General features: G+C 47.7%; 1 protein-coding gene across 8 annotated transcripts in view; it reads right to left on the reverse strand.

Moving 5' to 3' along the window:
• Positions 1-18,201, reverse strand: part of LOC147121022 (CAP-Gly domain-containing linker protein 4-like) — a 457,143-nt gene that overhangs the window by 126,437 nt on the left and 312,505 nt on the right. The gene's annotated exons all lie outside the window — the stretch shown is intronic.

Consider the following 18,201-nt stretch of genomic DNA (forward strand, 5'->3'; position numbering starts at 1 on the left):
CTGTCATCTCTGGAGGAGAGATGGTTAGCTATTGAACAGAGAAACCAGACCTTCATGGAAGTCCTTCTGAGTAGGACTGCCAGTGCAGATACGGGTCCCCATGGCCCCCCTGATGTGCAGCAAGGTGTTCTCAAGCCACTTGCAAGCGCTGAGGTGGACCTGACCCATGAAAGGGATGTTGGTGGCATACAACAAGGAAGTGGGGGCTCCTCTCCAAGCGCTCACACTTCCATGCCACTGCCAAGACCTTGGTCAGAGCCCCACCAGAGTCCACACCCAACTGAGATTGGTGTCTCAACCCCTGCACAGCCGCAGGAGCAGCAGACTGTTGCCGAGCCCTCACGGGTTCGCAACCCCAGAGGACGCCTGCCAAAGGTGTCGAGACAGGAGCAGCAAGAAAGTGAGCAAGGGGCCTCCACATCTGCTGAAGCCACAGGGGAAGCAACACGTAGGAGCACGCGCAAGAGAAAGCTACTGCACAAATAGTCACAAGGGTAGTCACTTGGGTGAAATGTGTTAATTTTTAAAATGCCATCAGTTGGTTATTGTAAATAAAAATTCTGATGGCAACTGTTGCAGTTGTGGCGTGTGTCATTTCGCAAATGGGATTTCCACATTGAGGGCATAGGATTACTTGCTATCGTCAGTATGGTGGTCAGAGTGCTAGGAATCCGCTGGTTCTTGGCCATTGTCGATGCTCTGGTAAGAAGCTGTGAGGCAAAAGTGCTTGATTGGCTAGGCTAAGCAAATCTGGCCAAGATGAGTGCGTTCCTTGCATCCCGGGCAGCAATGTTTTCGCGTACTGCTGCCGCTGGTTGATGGGCCTCTGCAGGATGTTCGTTTTTGCTCTCCACCTCCTCCTCATCTAAGGAGGATAGAAACATAGAAGATAGGAGCAGGAGTAGGCCATTCCGCAATTCAATGAGATCATGGCTGATCATCCAAATTCAGTACCCTGTCCCTGCCTTCTCTCCATATCCCTTGATCCCTTTAGCCTTAAAAAATATATCTAACTCCTTCTTGAATATATTTAATGAATTAGTCCCTACTGCCTTCTGTGGTAGAGAATTCCACAGGTTCACCACTCTCCGGGTGAAGAAATTCCTCCTCATCTCTATCCTAAATGGCTTACCCCTTATCCTTAGACTGTGACCCCTGGTTCTGCATTCCCCGACCATCGGGAACATCCTTCCTGCATCTAGTACTGTTAGAATTTTATAAGTTTCAATGAGATCCCCTCTCATTCTTCTAAACTCCAGCGAGTATAAGCCCAATCGACCCAATCTCTCCTCATACGTCATTCCTGCCATCCCAGGTATCAGGCTGGTGAATCTTCACTGCACTCCCTCCATGGCAAAAACATCCTTCCTCAGATAAGGCGACCAAAACTGCAAACAATACTCAAGATGTGGTCTCACCAAGGCCCTGTACAACTGCAGCAAGACATCCTTGTTCCTGTGCTCCAACCCTCTTGCTATGAAGGCCAACATACCATTTGCCTTCTTAACCGCCTGCTGCACCTGCATGCTTACCTTCAACGACTGGTGCACAAGGACACCCAGGTCTCGTTGCACTTCCCCTTCTCCTAATCTATCTGCCTTCCTGTTTTTGACACCAAAGTGGATAACCTCGCATTTATCCACGTTATATTGCATCTGCCATGCTTCTGCCCAATCACCCAACCTGTCCAAATCATACTGGAGTTTCTCGGCATCCTCCTCACAGCACACACGCCCACCCAGCTTTGTGTCGTCTGCAAACTTGGGAGATATTACATCCAGTTCCCTCGTCTAGATCATTAATATATATTATGAATAGCTGGGGTCCTAGGACCGATCCCTGCGGTACCCCACTAGTCACTGCCTGCCACTCGGAAATAGACCCGTTTATTCCAACTCTTTGCTTTCTGTCTGCCAACCAGTTCTCTATCCAAGTCAATACCTTGCCCCCAATCCCATGTGCCTTAACTTTACACGCTAATCTCTTATGCGGGACCTTATCGAAAGCCTTTTGAAAGTCCAAATACACCACATCCACTGGTTCTCCCTTATCTATTTTACCAGTTACATCCTCAAAAAATTCCAGATCAGTCAAGCACGATTAACCTTTTGTAAATCCATGTTGACTTTGTCCGATCCTGTCACTGTTTTCCAAGTACTCTATCATTACATCTTTTAGAATGGACTCTAGCATTTTCCCCACTACCGATGTCAGGCTTACCGGTCTATAATTCCCCGTTTTCTCTCTACCACCTTTTCTGAATAGTGGGGTAACATTAGCTACCCTCCAATCCATGGGTACTGTTCCAGAGTCTATCGAATTTTGGAAGATGACCAGCAATGCATCTACTATTTCTAGGGCCGCTTCCTTAAGTACCCTAGGATGTAGATTATCAGGCCCTGGGGATTTATCGGCCTTCAATCCCGTCAATTTCCCTAACACCATTTCCCTACAAATACTGATTTCTTTCAGTTCCTCCCTTTCATTAGACCCTATGTTCCCCGACATCTCTGGGAGGTTATTTGTGTCCTCCTTTGTGAAGACAGAACCAAAATATGTATTTAATTGGTCTGCCATTTCTTTGTTCCCCATTATAAATTCCCCTGATTCTGACTGCAAGGGACCTACGCTTGACTTCACCAATCTTTTTCTCTTCACATATCTATAAAAGCTTTTACATTCAGTTTTTATGTTCCCTGCAAGCTTACTCTCATGCTCTATTTTCCCCCTCTTAATTAATCCCTTTGTCCTCCTTTGTTGAATCCTAAACTGCTCCCAATCCTCAGGTTTACTGCTTTTTCTGGCCAATTTATATGTCCTCTCCATGGATCTTATGCTATCCCTAATTTCCCTTGTTAGCCATGATTGAGTCAACTTTTTTGTTTTATTTTTATGCCAAACTGGGATGAACAAGTTCTGTAGTTCATCCATGCGATCTTTGAATGTTTACCATTGCCTATCCACCGTCAACCCTTTTGAGTGACATTTTCCAATCAATCCTCCCCAACTCGCGCCTCATACCATCGTAGTTTCCTTTATTTAAATTCAGGACCCTAGTCTCTGAGTCAACTACTTCACTCTCCAGCTTAATGAAAAATTCTATCATATTGTGATCGCTCCGACCCAAGGGGCCTCGCACAACAAGATTGCTAATTAATCCTTTCTCATTACATAATACTCAGTCTAAGATGGCCTGATCTCTAGTTGGTTCCTCGACATATTGGTCCAGGAAACCATCCCGTATACACTCCAGGAAATCCTCCTCCACAGTATTGTTACTAATTTGGTTAGCCCAATCTATATGTAGCTTAAAGTCACCCATGATAACTGCTGTGCCCTTATTGCACGCTTTTTGCCTATCTTTCCTGAATATTGAATACCCCTGGATGTTGAGTTCCCAGTCTTGGCCACCCTGGAGCCATGTTTCCGTAATCCCAATCATATCATATATTCGTTTACCTCTATTTGCGCAGCTAATTCATCCACCTTATTACGAATGCTCCTCGCGTTAAGACACAAAGCCTTCAGGCTTGTTTTTTTTAACACTCTTAGACCTTTTAGAATTATTATTTACTGTGGTCATATTTGATTTAAACCCTCGATTTCTCTGACTGCCACTTTTGTTTTTCTCCTTCCTGTCTTTTGCTTCTATCCTTGTTTCCCTTTCCTCTGTCTCCCTGCTCAGGTTCCCAATGCCCTGCCATTTTAGTTTAAACCCTCCCCCAGAGCACTAGCAAACACTCACCCTCGGACATCGGTCCTGGCCCTGCCCAGGTGCAAACCATCTGGATATGTGAGGAGCCACTTGGTCCTCAGGAATCTGCAAGCCACGACGCTGTGCCATGTTGTGAAGTGCACAGCAAACCACGACGATTCCGGAGACCCTGGCTGCTGAGTACTGCAGGGCTCCACCTGATCTATCCAGGCATCTGAAGCGCATCTTCAGCATGCCGATGGTTTGCTCCATTATGGATCTGGTGGAAATGTGGCTGTAGTTGTAGCTCTCCTCAGCTTCGTTGGATGGGCTCCTCAACGGCATCATTAGCCACGTCTTCAGGGGATAGCCCTTGTCTCCAAGTAGCCATCCGTTAAGTTGGTCTGGCGGACTGAAGAGCAAAGGCACACTGCATTGGCGCAGTATGAAGGAGTCATGGCAACTGCCAGGGTACTTGGCACAAACATGCAAAATTTCCTTCTTGTGGTCACACACCAGCTGCACGTTGAGGGAGTGGAAGCCCTGGTGGTTGACAAAAATACCTGGATTACGATGGGGTGCCTTAAGGGCCACATGTGTGCAGTCAACGACGCCCTGCACCCTTCGAAAGCCTGCCAGATTAGCTAATCCAACCGCACGCGCCCTGACACTTGCTTGATCCTTGGAGAAATGGATGTGATTGTCCGCGATGGCAAAGAGGGCATCGGTTACCTGTGTGATGCAAGTGTGTGCAGCCGCCTGGAAGATGCCGCTAATGTCTGCTGCTGATTCCTGGAATGAGCCTGAAGCAAAAAGGTCGAGTGCAGTGGTGACTTTGATGGCCACTGGTAAGGGGTGTCCACCTGCTCTTCTGGGCTGCAGGTCTTGCTGCACCATTGCGCAGATGTCACCCACTACCTCTCACGAAAGTCTGAGCCGCCTTTGGCACTGCTGCTCACTCATGTTGAGGTAGCTGATCCTCTGTCTGTAGGCCCTGTTTGCGGGGTATCTCCTGTGCCGACGGGCTTCCATGGGCTGGCATCTTCTGGCCTGTGCAGCTTCAGGTGGGTGAGCAGCAGCTTGGCACTCCTGTTGTTGCCGCTGCTGTTGTTCATGGTTCTGCTGCTGACGCGGCTGGTCTTCATCCGAATCTGATGTCCAGGAGGAAAGGAAATAAATGGTTCCCATGCTTCTGGTAGATGCCTCAGTTGAGGAAGCGCTCAGTCAATGTGGCAAGAGGGGTTTCCCAGGAGGTCACACTGGAGATGGGTGTCAGGCTCCAAACTTCCACAGCTATGGTTATGCCTGCTAAAAGTTCCCCCAGACCTGAGATAACAAAGTCCTGCCACCTGCAAATGATGACTGATTAAATCTCCTCTTTAATGGTGGAGCTGCAGCTGATAGTCAGCAATCCAATTGTGCTCCTGCCAGGTTTCACCATCATGTTTCAGAGGAGACGTGAATCATGTGGGAAACATGTTAAAATCGGAAAGGCCTGTCAAAATGGGATTATAGAGGCAATTTTAGTGGTTAAGGGCCTTAAGGGCTTATCCCGCCTCTTGGAGGCAGGACGGAGACGGGATCAGAAACCACGCATTTGGGAAAATTGCTTGGAGGCGGGGTCGGGCCCACCCGCCACTTTTTGCGATTTTTAACACCCCACATGCCTCCATTCCCGCCTCCTCGGGCCTGGCAAAATCCAGCCCATAGAGATTTATAGCACAGAAAGAGGCCGTCCGGCCCATCATATCCGCGCTAGCCATCAAGCCCTGTCTATTCTAATCCCATTTTCCAGCACTTGGTCCGTAACCTTGTATGCTATGGCGTTTCAAGTGCTCATCTAAATGCTTCTTGAATGTTGTGAGGGTTCCTGCCTATACCTCCCTTTCCAGCAGTGAGTTCCAGATTCCAACCACCCTCTGGGTGAAAAAGTTTTTCCTCAAATCCCCTCTAAGCCTCCTGCCCCTTACCTTGAAACTATGCCCCCTGGTTATTGGCCCCTCTACTAAGGGGAAAAGTTCCTTTCTATCTACCCTATCTATGCCCCTCATAATTTTGTACACCTCAATCAGGTCCCCCCTCAGCCTTCTCTGCTCTAAGGAAAACAACCCCAGCCTGTCCAGTCTCTCTTCATAGCTGAAGCGCTCCAGCCCAGGTAACATCCTGGTGAATCTCCTCTGCACACTCTCCAATGCAATCACATCCTTCCTATAGTGTGGCAACCAGAACTGCACACAGTATTCCAGCTGTAGCCTAACTAGCGTTTTGTACAGCTCCATCAGAACCTCCCTGCTCTTATATTCTATGCCTCAGTTAATGAAGGCAAGTATCCCATATGCCTTTTTAAGCACCTTATCTACCTGTCCTGCTGCCTTTAGGGATCTATGTACATGCACACCAAGGTCTCTCTAATCCTCTGTCCTTCCTGGGGTCCTACCATTCATTGTATATTCCCTTGCCTTGTTAGTCCTCCCAAAATGCATCACCTCACACTTTTCAGGGTTAAATTCCATTTGCCACTGTTCTACCCATCTGACCAACCTGTCTATATCGTCCTGTAGCCTGAGGCTTCCCTCCTCGCTATTTACCACTCCACCAATTTTCGTGTCATCTGCGAACTTACAGATCATACCTCCTACATTCATATCTAAATCATTAATGTACACTACAAACAGCAAAGGACCCAGCACCGATCCCTGCGGTACCCCACTGGACATAGGCTTCCAGTCACAAAAACAACCTTCGACCATCACCCTCTGCCTTTTGCCACTAAGTCAACTTTGGATCCAATGTGCCAAATTGCCCTGGATCCCATGGGCTCTTACCTTCTTGACCAGTCTCCCATGCGGGACTTTGTCAAAAGCCTTACTGAAGTCCATGTAGACTACATCAACTGCACTACCCTCATCCACACACCTAGTCACCCCCTCGAAAAATTCAATCAAATTGGTTAGACATGATCTCCTCCTAACAAAGCCATGCTGACTATCCTTGATTAATCCTTGCCTCTCCAAGTAGAGACTAATTCTGTCCCTCAGAATTTTTCCCAATAATTTCCCTACCACTGATGTTAGGCTCACTGGCCTGTAATTCCCTGGTTTATCCCTACTACCCTTCTTGAATAATGGTACTACGTTGGCTGTCCTCCAGTCCTCTGGCACCTCCCCTGTGGCCAGAGAGGTTCTAAAAATTTGTGTCAGAGCCCCTGCAATCTCCTCCCTTGCCTCACACAGCAGCCTGGGATGCATCTCGTCTGCGCCTGGGGATTTATCCACTTTTAAGCCCACTAAAACTGCTAGTACCTCCCTCCCTCTCAATACTAATTTGTTCAAGTATATCACAATCCCCCTGCCTGATTTCTATGCCTATATCGTCCTTCTCCATAGTGAACACAGATGCAAAATATTCATTTAAAACCTCACCTACATCTTCCGGCTCTACACACAGATTGCCACTTTTGTCCCTAATGGCCCTACTCTTTCCCTGGTTATCCTCTTGCCCTCAATATACTTATAAAACACCTTGGGATTTTCCTTTATTTTGCCCGCCAGTGGTTTTTTCATGCCCTCTCTTCGCTCTCCTAATTTCATTTTTAAGTACCCCCCTGCACTTTCTATACTTCTCTAGGGCTGCCACTGTTTTTAGTCCTTTGTATCTGCCAGAAGCCTCCTTTTTTTTCCTAATCCATTCTTGTATATCCCTTGACATCCAGGCTTCCCTGGGCTTGTTGGTCCCACCCTTGACCTTTACGGGAACATGTTGGCGTTGTACTCTCTCTATTTCCTTTCTGAAAGACTCCCACTGCTCTGATGTGGATTTTCCTACAAGTAACTGATCCCAGTCCACTTTGGCCAGATCCTGCCTCATCATGTTTGACATCGAGCCACGGAAGGAGCTATCAGGACAGATGACCAAAAGCTTAGCAAACACAGGGGTGATGGGTGAATGAGACTTGGTGCGAGCTAAGATACAGGCCAGAGAGTTTTGGATGAACACAAGTTTATGTAGGGTGGAAGATGGCAGGTTGGCCAGGACAGTATTGGAATAGTCAAGTCTAGAGGTAACAAAGGCATGGATGAGGGTTTCAGCAGATGAGCTGAGGCTGGGATGGAGTCAGACAACATTACGGAGGTGGAAGTAGGCAGTATTGGTGATGGAACGGATATGTGGTGGGAAGCTCATCTTGGGGTCAAACACAACACCAAGGCTGCAAACCGTCTGGTTCAGGTTCAGACAGTTGCCAGGGATGGAAACGGTGGGCAGGGAATGGAGTTTGTGGTGGAAACTAAAGACAATAGTTTCAGTGTTTCTAATATTTAGTTGGAGGAAATTTTTGCTCATCCAGTACTGGATGTCGGACAAGTAGTGTGACAAATCAGACAGTGGAGGGGTCAAGAGAGGTGGTGGCGAGATAGAGCTCAGTGTCGTCAGCGTACATGTGGAACCTGATGTTCTGTTTTCAGATGATATCGCCGAGTGACAGCATGTAGATGAGAAATAGGAGGAGGCCAAGGATAGATCCTTGGGGGACTCCAGAGGTAACAATGCAGGAGTGGAAAGAAGCCATTGCAGGTGATTCTCTGGCTATGATTCAATAGATAATAATAGAACCAGGCAAGGGCAGTTCCACCCAGCTGGACTGAAGTGAGGCGTTGGAGGAGGATGGTGTGGCAACTGTGTCAAAGGCTGCAGATAGTTCAAGAAGGATGAGAAGGGATAGTTTAGCACAGTCATATAGAATGTCACTGGTGCAGTCTAGTGATAGCCATAAAATATGTTGTGGCTGTTGCTCATTGCTAAGTATCCAATGGCTCCTATAAGTCAGCTTATCATGCCGTCACATCTGGTTGATTTTCTCACATTGAAGTGTGAGATTCTCAGAATGCATGTATAATGGCATATGAAGCAAGGGAGGAGAAAAGGGGAGGCTCTGACTGTCATTTTCCAATCCTCTGGCTACAAGTGTGGTGCCATAAGACTGGAGCACTGCTGACGTTGTACCATTGTTTAAAAAGGGAGAAAGGGATAGACAGAATAATTACAGGCCAGTCATCCTAACCTCTGAGGGGCAGTATTAATCATCATTTAGAAAGGCACAGATTAATCAAGTGTAGTCAGCATGGATTTGCTAAGGTGGTTAAGAATGCATACGGGATACTTTCCTTTATTAGCCGAGGCATAGAATATAAGAGCAGGGAGGTTATGCTTGAGCTGTATAAAACAGTAGTTCGGCCGCAGCTAGAGTACTGTGTACAGTTCTGGTCACCACATTACATGTGATTGAACTAGAGAGGGTACAAAGGAGATTTACAAGAATGTTGCCAAGACTGGAGAATTTTAGCAATGAGGAAAGATTGGCTTGGCTGGGGTTGTTTTCTTTGGAACAGAGGACGCTAAGGGGGGATTTAATTGAGGTGTATAAAATTATGAGGGGCCCAGATAGAGTGACTAGGAAGGACCTATTTCCCTTAGCAGAGAGGAGGCATAGACTTAAAGTAATTGGTAGAAGGATTAGAGGGGAGTTGAGGAACTTTTCACCCAGAGGGTGGTGGGGTTCTGAAACTCACTGTCTGAAAGGGTGGTAGAGGCAGAAACACTCATCACATTTAAAAAGTACTTGGATATGCACTTGAAGTGCCGTAACCTACAGGGCTACAGACCAAGAGCTGGAAAGTGGGGTTTGGCTGGATAGCTCTTTTTCAGCTGGCACAGACACGATGGACTGAATGGCCTCTTTCTGTACTGTAAATTTCTATGATTTATGACTTTGATAAGGGCCGTTTCAATACTGTGGCGGGGACAGAAACCTGATTGGAGGGATTCAAAGATGGAATTGCGGTAAAGATGGGCACGGACTTGGGAGGCGACAACTTGTTCAAGGACTTGAGAGGAAAGGGAGGTTGGAGATGGGACGGTAGTTTGCAAGGACAGAGGGGTCAAGGGTGGGTTTTTTTTTGAAGAGAGGGGTGAGGATGGCAGATTTAAAGGGGGGGAGGGGTGATCGTTAACAATAGGGAGCAGGAGGTGGGTCTCCTGGACAAGATGAGCTTGGAGAGAGCACGGAGATGGGATTGAATCTAGAGAAAGATGTGAATTCAGGGCTAGGGCAGCGGGGAACATTAAGGGAAGTTTGTCCTGATGGGTTAGGTGAAGGGAGAAAAGCGGCAGAGTCAGTGGACCACTGACACACTGCCTCTGACACAGTGGCCGGAATCTTTACCCTGGAGTTGGGGTGCGGGCAGCGTAGCGGGCCGGGAACCCGAAGATGTGAACAGCGCGTTCTGCAGTGCAAGTTTAACTTAATGGCCCCAATTAAAACAGGCACGTGTGTTTCCTGGTCCACTTAAACAGAGCCAGTCTGATGACGTCACTGATGACTTGTTTTCAGCGCGGATATTTAAAGCAGCCTTGCATACATCTCATTTGAAGGTTGATGTAGGAGTGCATATGGTGGTTTCCAGAGGTCTCAATAACGCTATAAAACTGACAAAACTGTGGGTCATGGAGACAAGGCAGAGGGCAGTGCCAAGATTCACCGATGCCTCCCTGGAAGTTCTGGTGCAGGCAGTAAGAGCACACAGGGAGGTCCTCTTCCCTGGCAATTGACGAAAACTACCACCCAAAGACACAAAATGGGCATGGCTGGAGATCACAGGGGAGGTCAGTAGCGGGGATGTCATCAGGAGGATGTGGATCCAGTGTCAAAAAGATTCAATGATCTCATGAGGTCAAGAAAGACGAGTGCAATGCCACACTCAGCTACATCCCGACGTACCTGTCACCACAATCCCATCACTCTGCCTTCCCAAGCCTACTCCTGCACATCATTCCTCACACCAACCTACCTAGCAGGTCCATCCATCCCTCTCTATGTATCTACTCACATTCCCATCTGACTAACCACCAATGACACTCGCCCTCATCCTAATGCAATCATAGCTTCATGCAGAAGAAGAGAGCCCACAACAATAGGGAGAGGCAGAGAACCGGAGGTGTCCCTCCAGTCTTCAGTCAATTGACTTCAGCAGAGGAGGCGGCCCTAGAGATCTCTGGAGTTGCAGAGCTGCTGGCAGTGGGAAACTAAGAGAGGGAGACCTCCCAGCAACCCGGTGACAGAATTAAATCGCATACAGCCACATAGCATGCAACAGTCACTCATATCATGACTGACGTCAGCATCCAGTGAAATGTTATCATGTGCATAATGATAATGTTACCCATTCTTATTAGAACACTTCTAATTCATCTCTTTACTCTCCCACAGGTCCATCACGTGTTTCTCCCCCCCCCCGCCCACTGCCCTGCAGGAGGAAGACGACTCCTCAGAGGAAGCTCCAGCCTTCATCGCCTCACTGATGTGCAGCAAGGTGCTCTCCAGCTCCTTGGTAGCAGGGAAGTGCGGGTGGCCCATGAGAGGGATGATGTTGAGTGTGGACATGGAAGTGGCGGTTCTTCTCAAAACGCTCACACTTCTCTCCCGTTGCCTCCCCCTCAGTCAGAGCCCTACATGCTTCCTCGGAACGTGATGGCCAAGTCTGCCTCCACAGTTGCAGGAAGAACAGTCTTTGGCGGGGCCCTCACAGGCTCCAAAACCTAGAGGACATCCGCCAAAAGTGTCAAAGCAGTTGCAGCAGGGAGGTGAGCAGCCTGCCTCTACTTCTGCTGATTACAAAGGGGTTGCACCTTGTAGAAGCACGCAGAAAAGAAAAAAATACATAATCCTAGATGCACAAGGGTATGTATCCATGTGGGTATGTGGAAAAAATGTTAGTGATAATTTTCAGTTATATTTATGACACACATAAATGTATTTCTTTGCACCACTTTCCGGTCTTGTCCATTTTTGCCTGCTACCTGAGAAGTGGCCTTGTCACTTGGAGTGAATGGTGAGACATGAGTTATCCTCGGGCTATGTTGGTTTGGGTGAGAGGAATGGCTTGGGGAGGGTGGGGGACGGGGGGGATTTAGTACAGCGTGTGTCAGCCATATGGGTGCATTGGAGCAAGTTAAGTAAATCTAGCCATCCCAGGCCTCCAGGGCAGCAATGTGCACCACTTCTGGTGCCATCTCCACATCAGGTTCCTCCTCCTCCTCCTCATCTTCCACCTGTTCCTCCTCCTCCTCCTCCTGAAGAGGCTGTGCGCTCTGCGCCTTGCTCCTCCTGCAGCTCCAATCCTCGCTGCTGCGCTGTGTTGTGCAGCGCGCAGCAAACGACGATGATGCGGCAGACCTTGGCTGGTGCGTACTGAAGGGCTCCTCCAGATCTGACAAGGCATCTGAAGCGCATCTTCAGCATACCTATTGTTTGCTCTATGACACATCTGGGGGACATGTGACTCTCATTATAATGCTCCTCAGCCTCAGTACTTGGCCTCCTCAAGGGTGTCATGAGCCACGTCTTCAGTGGATAGCCCTGGTCTCCAAGCAGCCAGCTGGTAAGTCTGTTTGGAGGTGCGAAGAGCTAAGGGAGGGTGGACTGGCGCAGCATGAAAGAGCTGGGTGGGCGTGTGTGCAGTGAGGAGGATGCCGAGAAACTCCAGTTTGACTTGGACAGGTTGGGTGATTGGGCAGAAGCATGGCAGATGCAATATAACGTGGATAAATGAGGTTATCCACTTTGGTGTCAAAAACAAGGCGGCAGATTATTATCTGAATGGCAATAGATTGGGAGAAGGGGAAGTGCAACGAGACCTGGGCGTCCTTTTGCACCAGTCGCTGAAGGTAAGCATGCAGGTGCAGCAGGCGGTTAAGAAGGCAAATGGTATGTTGGCCATGGTAGCGAGAGGGTTTGAGTACAGGAACAAGGATGTCTTGCTGCAGTTGTACAGGGCCTTGGTGAGACCACATCTTGAGTATTGTGTGCACTTTTGGTCGCCTTATCTGAGGAAGGATGTTCTTGCCATGGAAGGAGTGCTGCGAAGATTCACCAGGCTGATACCTGGGATGGCAGGAATGACATATGAGGAGAGATTGGGTCGATTGGGCTTGTACTCGCTGGAGTTTAGAAGAATGAGAGGGGATCTCATTGAAACTTATAAAATTCTAACGGGACTGGACAGACTCAATGCAGGAAGGATGTTCCCGATGGTCGGGGAGTCCAGAACCAGGGGTCACAGTCTAAGGATGGTGTGTTGCCTCCCTGGTGCAAGGGTCAAGGATGTCTCAGAGCGGCTGCAGAACATTTTGGAAGGGGAGGGTGAACAACCAGTTGTCGTGGTGCATATAGGTACCAGCGAGCAGCGAGGCCCAGAGCCCCGAGAGAGCGGAGAGGCGGCGGACCTGTGAGGGAGCACCAGAGGCGGCGGCGGTACATAAGGAGCAGCCCCGAGACAAGAAGCAGCGAGGCCCAGAGCCCCGAGAGAGCGGAGGACCTGCGAGGGAGCACCAGAGGCAGCGGCGGTACATAAGGAGCAGCCCCGAGGCAGTGAGCAGCGAGGCCCAGAGCCCCGAGAGAGCAGAGAGGCAGCGGACCTGCGAGGGAGCACCAGAGGCGGCTTACCAATCCAGGTTCCGGGAGAGGGAAGCAAAAAGTAATCGAAGTGTGACGTCACCAAGAAGCAGGTAAGTGATTGGTTGGTGAGTATTTTCTTTCTAAATTTTTCTAAACTTAAATTTTGTGGTTTCTAAGGTCTCTGTTGTGTAGCGGGGACTACTGTTAAGCAAGGGCCTTTGAGTATATCATTTAATTGAAGTGAAATTGGTCGGATTCATTTAATTTTAATTAATTAATTAAAGGGCAAGTCATGGCAGGACAGCCCAGCCCCGTAGTATGTTCCTCCTGCGCTATGTGGGAACTCAGGGACACTTCCTGTGTCCCTGACAACTACATGTGCAGGAAGTGCATCCAGCTGCAGCTACTAACAGACCGCATTGCGGCACTGAAGCTGCGATTGGATGCATACTGGAGCGTTCACGATGCTCAGGACATCGTGAATATCACGTTTACGGAGTTGGACACACCACAGGTAGAGGTTGGACAGGAAGAAAGGGAACGGGTGACCAACAGGCAGAGTACTAGGCGCAGGCAGGTAGTGCAGGGGTCCCCTGTGGCTATCCCCCTCTCCAACAGATACACCACTTTGAGTACTGTTGGGGGGGGGGGGGGGTGGTGGCTTATCAGAGGAAGGCAGCAGCAGCCAACTTCCTGGCACCAGGGCTGGCTCTGCTGCACAGAATGGGAGGAAAAAGAGGGGTAGAGCTATAGTAATAGGGGATTCTATTGTAAGGGGAATAGATAGGCGTTTCTGCGGCCGCAAACGAGACTCCAGGATGGTGTGTTGCCTCCCTGGTGCAAGGGTCAAGGATGTCTCTGAGTGGCTGCAGAACATCTTGGAAGGGGAGGGTGAACAGCCAGTTGTCGTGGTGCATATAGGTAAAAAGCGGGATGAGGTCCTAAAAGCGGAATATAGGGAGTTAGGAGATAAATTTAAAAAACAGGACCTCAAAGGTAGTAATCTCAGGATTGCTACCAGTGCCACGTGCTAGTCAGGGTAGAAATAGAAGGATACTTCAGATGAATACGTGGCTAGAGGAATGGTGCCAGGGGGAGGGATTCAAGTTCCTGAGACATTGGAACCGGTTCTGGGGGAGGTGGGACCAGTTCAAACCGGACGGTCTGCATCTGGGCAGGGCTGGAACCGATGTCCTAGGGGAAGTGTTTGCTAGTGCTGTGGGGGAGGGTTTAAACTAAAATGGCAGGGGGTTGGGAACCTGAGCAGGGAGACAGAGGAAAGGGAAACAAGGATAAAAGCAAAAGATAGGAAGGAGAAAAACAAAAGTGGCAGTCAGCGAAATCAACGGTTTAAATCAAACGTGGCCACAGTAAATAATAATTCTAATAGGTCTAAGAGCGTTAAAAAAACAAGCCTGAAGGCTTTGTGTCTTAATGCGAGGAGCATTTGTAATAAGGTGGATGAATTGGCTGTGCAAATAGAGGAAAACAAATATGATTTGGTTGGGATTACAGAAACGTGGTTCAACGATGGCCAAGACTGGGAACTCAACATCCAGGGGTATTCGATATTCAGGAAAGATAGGCAAAAAGGAAAGGGAGGTGGGGTAGCATTACTGGTTAAAGAAGGGATTAACACAATTGTAATGAAGGATATTAGCTCTGATGATATGGAATCTGTATGGGTAGAATTGAGAAATACTAAGGGGAAAAAACGTTAGTGGGGGTGGTATATAGACCTCCAAACAGTAAGGCGGAGGTTGGGGATGGCATTAAAAGGGAAATTAAAGAAGCGTGCAATAAGGGCACAGCAGTCATCATGGGTGACTTTAATCTACATATAGATTGGGCCAACCAAATTAGTAACAATGCTGTAGAGGAGGAATTCCTGGACCAATATGTCGAGGAACCAACCAGAGATCAGGCCATCTTAGACTGGGTATTATGTAACGAGAAAAGATTAATTAGCAATCTTGTTGTACGAGGCCCTTGGGTCGGAGCGATCATAATACGATTGAATTCTTCATTAAGATGGAGAATGAAGTAGTTGACTCAGACTAGGGTCCTCAATTTAAATAAAGGAAACTACGATGGTCTGAGGAGCGAGTTGGGTAGGATTGATTGGGGAATGGCACTCAAAGGGTTGACGGTGGATAGGCAATGGCAAACATTCAAAGACCGAATGGATGAGCTACAGAATTTGTTCATCCCAGTTTGGCATAAAAATAAAACAAAAAAGGTGACTCAATCGTGGCTAACAAGGGAAATTAGGGATAGCATAAGATCCAAGGAGAGGACATATAAATTGGCCAGAAAAAGCAATAATCCTGAGGATTGCGAGCAGTTTAGGATTCAACAAAGGAGGACAAACAGATTAATTAAGAAAGGGAAAATTGAATCCGAGAGTAAGCTTGCAGGGAACATAAAAACTGACTGTAAAAGCTTTTATAGATATGTGAAGAGAAAAAGATTGGTGAAGTCAAGCGTAGGTCCCTTGCAGTCAGAATCAGGGGAATTTATAATGGGGAACAAAGAAATGGTGAACCAACTAAATACATATTTTGGTTCTGTCTTCACAAAGGAGGACACAAATAACCTCCCAGAGATGCCAGGGAACATAGGGGTCTGATGAAAGGGTGGAACTGAAAGAAATCAGTATTTTTAGGGAAATGGTGTTAGGAAAATTGATGTGACTGAAGGCCGATAAATCCCCAGGGCCGGATAATCTACATCCCAGGGTACTTAAGGAAGTGGCCCTAGAAATAGTACATGCATTGCTGGTCATCTTCCAGAACTCGATAGACACTGGAACAGGACCCATGGATTGGAGGGTAGCTAATGTTACCCCGCTATTCAAAAAGGGTGGTAGAGAAAAAGCAGGAAATTATAGACCGGTAAGCCTGACATCGGTTGTGGGGAAAATGCTAGAGTCCATTATAAAAGATGTAATAGCAGAGCACTTGGAAAGCAGTGACAGGATCCGACAAAGTCAACATGGATTTACAAAAGGTAAACTGTGCTTGACTAATCTACTGGAATTTTTTGAGGATGTAACTGGTAAAATAGATAAGGGAGAACCAGTGGATGTGGTGTATTTGGACTTTCAGAAGGCTTTCGATAAGGTCCTGCATAAGAGATTAGCATGCAAAATTAAGGCACACGGGATTGGGGGCAAGGTATTGACTTGGATAGAGAACTGGTTGGCGGACAGAAAGCAAAGAGTTGGAATAAATGGGTCGTTTTCCGGGTGGCAGGTGGTGACTAGTGCGGTACCGCAGGGATCGGTCCTAGGACCCCAGCTGTTCACAATATATATTAATGATCTGGACGAGGGAATTGGATGTAATATCTCCAAATTTGCAGATGACACAAAGCTGGGTGGGAGGGTATGCTGTGAGGAGGATGTCGTGAAACTCCAGTACGATTTGGACAGGTTGGGTGATTGGGCAGAAACATGGCAAATGCACTATAATGTGGATAAATGTGAGGTTATCCACTTTGGTGACAAAAACAGGAAGGCAGATTATTATTTGAATGGCAATAGATTGGGAGAAGGGGAAGTGCAAAGAGACCTGGGTGTTCTTGTGCACCAGTCGCTGAAGGTAAGCATGCAGGTGCAGCAGGCAGTTAAGGCGGCAAATGGTATGTTGGACTTCGTAGCAAGAGGGTTCGAGTACAGGAACAAGGATGTCTTGCTACAGTTGTACAGGGCCTTGGTGAGACCGCACCTTGAATATTGTGTGCAGTTTTGGTCGCCTTACCTGAGGAAGGATGTTCTTGCCATGGAAGGAGTGCAGCGAAGATTCACCAGGCTGATACCTGGGATGGCAGGAATGACGTATGAGGAGAGATTGTGTCGATTGGGCTTATACTCACTGGAGTTTAGAAGATTGAGAGGGGATCTCATCGAAACCTATAAAATTCTGTCAGGCCTGGACAGACTTGATGCAGGAAGGATGTTTCTGATGGCCGGGGAGTCCAGAACCAGGGGTCATAGTCTAAGGATAAGGGGTAAGCCATTTAGGACTGAAATGAGGAGGAATTTCTTCACCCAGAGTGGTGAACCTGTGGAATTCTCTGCCACAGAGGGCGGTGGAGGCCAGTTCATTAAATATATTCAAGAAAGAGTTGGATATATATCTTAAGGCTAAAGGGATCAAGGGATATGGGGAGAAGGCAGGGACAGGGTACTGAATTTGGATGATCAGCCATGATCTCATTGAATGGCGGAGCTGGCTCGAAGGGCCGAATGGCCTACTCCTGCTCCTATCTTCTATGTTTCTATGTAAAAAACGGGATGAGGTCCTAAAAGCTGAATATAGGGAGTTAGGAGGTAAATTAAAAAATAGGACCTCAAAGGTAGTCATCTCAGGATTGCTACCAGTGCCATGTGCTAGTCAGAGTAGAAATAGAAGGATATTTCAGATGAATACGTGGCTAGAGGAATGGTGCAAGGGGGAGGGATTCAAATTCCTGGGACATTGGAACCGGTTCTGGGGGAGGTGGGACCAATTCAAACGGACGGTTTGCACCTGGGCAGGGCTGTGCCCGAAGTCCTAGGGGGAGTGTTTGCTAGTGCTGTGGGGGAGGGTTTAAACTAAAATGGCAGGGGGTTGGGAACCTGAGCAGGGAGACAGAGGAAAGGGAAAGAAGGATAAAAGCAAAAGATAGGAAGGAGAAAAACAAAAGTGGCAGTCAGAGAAATCAACGGTTTAAATCAAGCATGGCCACAGTAAATAATAATTCTAATAGGTCTAAGAGTGTTAAAAAAAACAAGCCTGAAGGCTATGTGTCTTAATGCGAGGAGCATTCTTAATAAGGTGGATGAATTAGCTGCGCAAATAGAGGTAAACGAATATGATTTGATTGAGATTACGCAAACATGGCTCCAGGGTGAGCAAGGCTGTGAATTCAACATCCAGGGGTATTCAATATTCAGGAAAGATAGGCAAAAAGGAAAGGGAGGTGGGGTAGCATTGCTGGTTAAAGAGGGGATTAACACAATTGAAAGGAAGGATATTAGCTCTGATGATGTGGAATCTGTATGGGTAGAACT

This window comes from Somniosus microcephalus, chromosome 3, assembly GCF_052327205.1.
Source record: "Somniosus microcephalus isolate GS21.2 chromosome 3, FLI_Smic_1.0, whole genome shotgun sequence".
NCBI lineage: Eukaryota > Metazoa > Chordata > Chondrichthyes > Squaliformes > Somniosidae > Somniosus > Somniosus microcephalus.